The 6,519-nt window shown below is 30.0% G+C and overlaps 1 long non-coding RNA gene across 2 annotated transcripts; it reads left to right on the forward strand.

Annotated features, from left to right (window-relative positions):
* Positions 1 to 3,934: 3,934 nt before the first annotated feature.
* On the forward strand, positions 3,935 to 6,264 carry LOC123008320. 2 transcript variants are annotated; one of them, XR_006412944.1, is made up of 4 exons: positions 3,935 to 4,038; positions 4,508 to 4,569; positions 4,629 to 4,788; positions 5,883 to 6,264. It is a non-coding gene; the product is annotated as an uncharacterized LOC123008320 (long non-coding RNA). The 2 variants fall into 2 exon arrangements; XR_006412943.1 differs by having other exon boundaries at positions 3,960 to 4,569.
* The last annotated feature ends 255 nt before the right edge of the window (positions 6,265 to 6,519 follow it).

Here is a 6,519-nt window from a genome sequence, read left to right on the forward strand (position 1 = left end):
TTAAACTAGTTTAAACTAATGTTTTTTATAATTTATTGATTTAAACATTCGGACAGTTGTGTAGACAGTAAAATCTCCAATTAAGGTATAATTTGAAGAAAAATCATAATGACAGTAGTTTTGATATTAATTTTGAAGATTCGTGTTAAATTTTATTTTCGATTTCTTTTAATTTTGCTTGTTTTACATATTAAATCAGACTTTAACTGTTATTGGTTATTTTATGTTGATGGAGTAAATTAAATGTTATAAGGGTGCTTTCAAATTTCACTCTCAAATTGGCCGATAATTTTCAAATTTGGTATACGAGTCGAAATGTTGATTCTAAACTTTTTTCTATTTTGCGTTTGGAATAAGTCTATTCCAGCACCCAAATGACGTCATTTGAGTGCTTTAATAAGTCGTTGGCGTTAATTTAATTTTAGTGACGGACTTGCTTCACAATTCATTTTCAAATGTGAAAATAAGAGTTATATTTATTTTTCACAGCCGCCTAAAATTATTCCACATAAATGTCGCCAACCGTCGCAAAATTCTCTAGAATTTTTTTTTAATTTTCGTTTTTAATTTATAAAATGATATAAAGCAGCAAAATAGAAATAGTATATTATAATACTGGTTTATAAGCAAGCATTTAAAACACGCACGACGGGTCGTAAGCGTTTTAAAGGCGCTTATAAACGAGTGTTATACGCTATTTTTTATTATATCTGCCCATTTACGATCTTTTATGAGCAGTGAAAAAATGTGAATTTTTCACATGTTCAGCGTCACTGAACATAAGATTTAGTAGTAGTAAAAGTGGTAATATTTTATTTTTAACTAATAATGATCAAATTACAGCGGCAATTTTGCTCTAGTGCAACTTATAGATAATTTACTCGTACACAAGTTTAAGAAAAAACAATTTTTAAACACATAATACGATTATTTCTACCATTTAAATATTTCTTAGGAAATCTTCTGCAAAATACGCCTCGTGCATGCCAAATCAATCCTAATTTAAATTAAATTATGGACAATTTGCACTCGGAATATTATTGATTGTTGATAAAAAAAACTCCTTAGTGTCGTTCCTGAGTGCACCATCTAACTAATAACACACGAGACGCCACTGTGTTTGAATAGATACCTTCTGCAACTTGTACTTTAATATATTATTCTTAATAACTTTTTGTGGTATTTGCTACACAAATAGTTATTTGTTATACATGACGATAAAAAAATTGTTTATCTACGAGTGAAAAGGTTAAGTTTACGAGTGACGAAGTCACGAGTGGGGACTTTTTTCACGAGTAGATAAACAATATTTATCGTCGTGTATAATATTTCGTTTTATGTTGTACTCACCTACCAGAATTTCTTGAATATAAACAGTAAGTATATAAAAATTACTTTATTTCACAAGACGATAAAAGATTACTTTATCTACTGAAATTTGATAAAAGCACTCTTTACATTGAGTACAAAATAAAGGCACTTTAATCTATAGAAAACTAGTTTTTTTTTGAAAAGTCCCAAATCATAATTGATTTTTAAAAACTAAAATTATGTTAGAAATTAATTTTTATTCTTCGACACTTCGACACAATTTACGGTTTTTCTCCCGTGTTTTGGAAGGAAGTTTTGACAACTGTTTGGCATTTCTCAATACGAAACGTCAAATTATTTTTAACAGATTTAAAGCAAGTTTAGGCCTTGTTGAGTCTAATTCGAAGAATAAAATGTTGTATTCAACTCGTTTGAGTGTAAATCGGACGCTTTATTCCACCTCGTGGATGGTAAACCAATCGTTACATTCGTAGTTTAATAATCCACTCGGTCAAATAAAGCGTCCGATTTACACTCAAACTCGTCGAATAAATAACTATTAATCAAGCAGGGCTGAACTCCAAAAATGAAAATTTAAATCGAAATCTTTACCAATCTCTCTGCAATTTGGCCTATGAACAATTCCTCAGAAGCAAGAAAGCCGATTCTAAGTTTTTGAACACATATTGAATCAGAAATTTTACTAAATTCACAAATTATTACAAAAAAGTATGTCAAAATAATGTCAAAATTGACAAAAATATGCATCTCATAAGTCATAAGATACGTTGCTATTGATGACATACTTTATAGATGAAGCGTATTTTATCGCCAACAAAAGAGGTAAGCTTAAATGCACCATAGAAACAGTATAAGATGTTAGTGTTGTAAAAATTCGCTAATTTTGGTTTATAAACTGTTGTAATAAAATGTTCTAAGTTAACTGTTTGTAAAAAAATGTTAATCAAAAAAATGGTTGAATTTTATAACCAAGCAAAATCTAGAAATAGGTAAGTATGTCTTTGCGATTATCTAAATGACTTATATTAATTTAAAATGTCAATTATTCCAAATAAATTTTATGTTTTTTTTCTTACATCATTTTCTGTAATAAACTAACTCAACATTTCATTATAAAACTCGAAAATAAAAATCAAATCTGCGTGCGATATCCCATTTCCATAATAATAGCCATACTTAAATAATTTCATTAACAAATTTTCTCCACATTGATACGTCCAACCAAATAATGTATGCAAATAACAGTTTACGCAATCGTAATGATAAGACTTAAACCTTTGATTACCGTCGCCTCTTTGATTACGGATGGTTCAACGGCAGTTGCGTGTGCAATTACACAAAAGGTGTTAGAACAACTATAATTAAATAACAGCAAGTTTAAAATCAAACAAAGCACGCATCATGTGATGTATATCACCGTTTTCTTCTTCATCCCACCCACCTACTGCCCTAATTCCCTACTCCCCTCTTCCGTATAACCCTTTGAAAAGGGAAACTCCCTACGACACAATATTAGTCAAGCCCCTCGATGCGTTTTTCCTTCATTCCGTTTTTTCATTTCTCACTTACTCCAACTTTTCACCCTTTTTGACGTGATGTTCGCAACATGGCCGACTTTCAAATTGCATTACACACGCTGGCTAAATTAAATTAACTCTTCACAAATTTTGGGATATGCCGGCCATTAGTTTAATTGCTAATATTTATTTTTCGAATGTCTGAATCTGGAATGGACAGATAAATTGCGGGAGGTTGGGGCATGTCGTTTGTCATGCGAATTAAAAACGTGTAGAAGAGCTAAGCTGCATGCTAATATGTCATCATATTTCTTCATTAAAGGGTGCAAAAATCACGCGTTAGCTCATATTTTTTTCAGAAGCAATAATTTGTTTTCGGTTGTTAACACACTCTAGCAGAAAAAAAACCTAATACTTCCGAAAAGTATCCTCACAGCACATGTGTGTCATATCACGAGAGTTATTTTCGTAATGGCTGACATTCTTTCAGAATGAAAAATAAACTTACTCATAAAAATTCCCAGTCGTGAACAAAGACAAGCTTAAAAGTTTTCAGGTGATATTGAATAAATCTGAGCTTTCGTGTTTGAAAGCTAGGTTTTTCAGCGGCTGAAACATGCAGAAGTTCCGGAGATCGCGTGATTGAAGATCAGGATAACACGTCAAAATCAAAGGGTTGTCATAATGACCCAAAAGATCACAATAAATATTCATGCATTTTTTATGGCGGCTGAAACAAGGCCGCAGAGGGCAGGTGGAATTGTTCTTGGGGCGGTTTGTTTTCAATGCAGGTACCTGCTTAATAAAAATTTGCCGGATGTGGTTCATTCTTTGACGTTTTTTAGTTTTTCGTCCTTCATTTCAACAGAGAAAATTATTATTTGCTTACTTTTCACAGAATGTAATAAAGCCGTGACATTTCACGAACAAAAATTATCTGAAAAACTTGACAAAAGTAGTTGACGGATGTTTGAACAAGCCGCAGGACATTGTAAATACGTAATAAGACGATAATAACTCCATAAAACCTTATTGTTTTGTTGTTTCATTTTATGTTCTGTTTGCTAGTGATAACAATTTTTTGTTAGTAATGCATTAAAAGTAACCTTCGTTAGGCTATTCACTAGGGTATAAATGATGTAAAGACTGCTTGTCCAATAAGTTGTCATTCACCGAAAAATTTTACGCCGTAAGTTTTGAATAATTTAATTTTTACTATCTTTCATTCCTATTCAAAATAGAAGTTTAATACAACGTGTTTCAAAATGTTTTTTATCTAGTGGCCTATAGAATTTTTTTACATGTAAATTTATCTGTGCCGCTGTATTCTTTTTAAACCAGATAGTTCTGTCAATAGTAACAGATGTCAATCGAATAAATTAACATTTGAAGTTAATTACATTCAATATACTTTAAAGCGGCATTTTTTATTTTACATGAAAAATCCATAGGCCACTAGATGAAAACCATTTTGAAACACGTTGTATCATTACGAGCAGAAGTGAGTCTTTTTGTGCTAAGCCCAGTCCAAGTTCAAGCGAAGTGAGGCCGACAACTGGGCGAAGTAAAAGAAGACCTTCTACTCTGAATGATATATATTGTATATCATTCAAAGTAGAGGCTCTTCTAGTATATGTCCTATACTATTTTATTTCAAGCGGCGTTACTTTTTAACGTTGAACGACCATCTTGAAGACACATTATTTTTTAAATAATTCGTGTAAGTATTAATAAACAAATCGTAATTGAAATGTTTGTAATTACCTTATATTTGACTAGGTCGAGCAGCCTCTGTGAACACTTCAACTCCTAGGACCTTATTATTTCAACTCCGATTACAAAAAAAGCCATTTCAACTGTTTGCACAAAAGTACAATTTTCGACCGCTTAAAGATAAATTAAAGCTTGGCTCTTAAAAACGTTACCAGGTGAATAAAAAGTAAGGAACCAAACGTTTTTTGCTTAAACTATTTATTTTTTGGAAAAATTAATTGATGATTGATAAAGTACTATAAAAATGTGATTATTTATCAGGAATAAAATTTTTCGAAGTTTTCTTTTGTTATTGAGTTCCACAATTTTTTTATTTGTTTAAATGGTAACCCATTATTAAACTATTTTTCTCATAAGGTTGTGTTATGATCTAAGTATTACAACTACCTACTTTATACTTAACTTTTTTGTTTTTTTTTTTATAAATTGCTATTTTGGCAAATGAAATCGCATAACTCAAAAACAAATCAAACTTTCGTTCTCAAAATACGATTACATTTTTTATATTACTTCAATTTACAGTATGTCCCCGGATTGGATTTACAAGAGGAAAATAAATGTTATCTTTGATTACGTTAAAACCGCAAAGGAAAAACATTTTTTGCTTCAGCTAAAACGAGCAAATCTGTACTTAATTATTATTATATATTATTATATATTATTATTATATATTACTTCATTATTCTGATTCAGTGAAAAGAAAAGTTAATTTTTCTCTTGATTTTTGACTTGGAATAATTTTTCTCTGCTTTTTAAGTTCTATCACATTGGCGGTTTTATCAATAAATAATGATAGTTCTTGTTAAAAATAACTTTGGTTTTTATCTTAAAGCTGTTTCTTTGAGTTGGCTATTTATTAAAATTATGTTTTTCACAAACACTTTTGATATTTAACTTGCGTAAACTCATTTATCAAAATAATAAAACAGCCAATCTGATAGATCTTAAAAAGCATAGAAAAATTAAGTCCAAAATTAAGAGAAAAATGAACTTTTCTTTCTACTGAGTTAGAATAATGAAGTTTTAATTACAGATTTGCTCGTTTCATATAAAGCAAAAAAAGTTTTTCGTTTGCAGTTTTTGCGTAAAATCAAAGACAGTTTTTGTGAACTCTTGTAAACAATCCGGGGACATACTGTATATTAATTACACTAGTTTACAAATAACAACTTGTTGGATGTACCTACTTTTAATCAAATTGTTATTTTTATGTTTATTTACCTTTAATTAAACAAAATAATTGATAATTTTTTTTCACAGTTTTTTGCTACGAACGATAATTTTCCTGCTTTCTGCACGAACACTTTCGATTTAAAATTCATTCAAAATTCAAATTGTTGTTGAATTATTGCAAAGTTATCACCAGATGAATCTAAATGGGTCTTCAAAAACATTTTACTGAATCGCATTTGGACTTCTTTTCTAAAAATTTAGGCAGCATAAGTGACAAACAGAACGAGCGTTTCCACCAAGATCTGAAGGGTTTTCGAAGATCGGCACAGGGGTTTTTAGGATGAAAATATGTTAGGAGATTACTGTTGCACTATTTTAGGGAGAAACTGATTCAAAAAGTACAACACATTTTTAATTTGTTGTTTGTCGGTTTTTGTATTTTTGTTAAGTACATATTTCTTAAGCGTGATATGGTGGACTTATTAATTTTTTTTTTTGAACCCAATGCCTCAAAATCTATATAAATTATAACTTTTAGCTAAGGAATAAAAATCGTGTAGTGTAGTGTTATTATTTTCTGGAGACAAATGATTGAAAAAACACTTGGTTTCATAGACTTTAAATTCATCCTGTATGTATTTTTCTGGATTTTTTGATATCATTACTAAAAGCAATATCTAGAAATATAAAAAATAAAAATTTTTCATACTCGTAATATCGTATT

This window comes from Tribolium madens, unplaced genomic scaffold, assembly GCF_015345945.1.
Source record: "Tribolium madens isolate multiple individuals breed KSU strain unplaced genomic scaffold, Tmad_KSU_1.1 Scaffold_3;HRSCAF=73;Tcas5.2_LG2, whole genome shotgun sequence".
In the NCBI taxonomy this organism is placed as follows: domain Eukaryota; kingdom Metazoa; phylum Arthropoda; class Insecta; order Coleoptera; family Tenebrionidae; genus Tribolium; species Tribolium madens.